The 850-nt window shown below is 27.3% G+C and overlaps 1 protein-coding gene across 2 annotated transcripts in view; it reads left to right on the top strand.

Annotated features, from left to right (window-relative positions):
• Positions 1-850, top strand: part of LOC112161778 (regulator of G-protein signaling 7) — an 84,621-nt gene that overhangs the window by 76,188 nt on the left and 7,583 nt on the right. The gene's annotated exons all lie outside the window — the stretch shown is intronic.

Here is an 850-nt window from a genome sequence, read left to right as displayed (position 1 = left end):
AAAAAAAAAAAAAAAATCCCCTGTAGTTCATCATCATTCCACTAGGGGCAGTGGAAGGCCTTTTCATGCTTATTTTAAAATGTCTGCATTCATGGAATTAAAAAAACAATTTTGCATAATTTTTAAAACTTTATGGTGAGAAAACCTCATCTATTGTTATTAATTTCTTATTATTACTTTTTTATATTGCAGTTACACCATGTTTAAATTGTGGGGATCAAATTAAATTGGTCTTGTTTGTGTTTTTAACATGTTGTTGTAGCATTTTTCTCATAGTAGTACCCTAGAATAATACTATATAAAATAATTTATGATTAAAATTTTGTTTATTTAATTTCATTATAAGCTGGAATGTTTATCTGGCTACATTTATCATGATGATCAAAATACTTCAACAATTTAAAAATATTATTAAAAATGTTTTGAAATTGAAAGCCAAACTATATGGTTTTCTCTGTGGAACTTGTGCTAGTTTTAATTAAAAACATTTAATAAATTAAGTAATATGTTGTTATTCATGAAAAACCTTCAACCTGGGAACAATTTCATTAAAAGACTTAAAAAATGTTTATTTCAAACCTTTGTATATGGCAGTCATATATATTTTTAACTTAATTTAGTGAATTCTGCTTTATAGCAGTTTATGATAAATACATAATGAACATTTTTATGTTCCTATATAAAATAATTTAAGAAATTAAAACTGAATTCTGAATATTTCTTAAATCAAATCAGGTCGGATCAGAAAACTGGATACTAGAAAATGCTCAGACTACTGACGCCGAAGAGGGTGGCCCATGCTGTAGCGAATTCTGGGTCCAAGACTGGATTGATCCACTTTTGCTCGTTG

This window comes from Oryzias melastigma, linkage group LG15, assembly GCF_002922805.2.
Source record: "Oryzias melastigma strain HK-1 linkage group LG15, ASM292280v2, whole genome shotgun sequence".
Taxonomy (NCBI): domain Eukaryota; kingdom Metazoa; phylum Chordata; class Actinopteri; order Beloniformes; family Adrianichthyidae; genus Oryzias; species Oryzias melastigma.
Note: the sequence above shows the minus strand (reverse complement) of the source record. Positions and strands in the feature narration are given on the sequence as shown.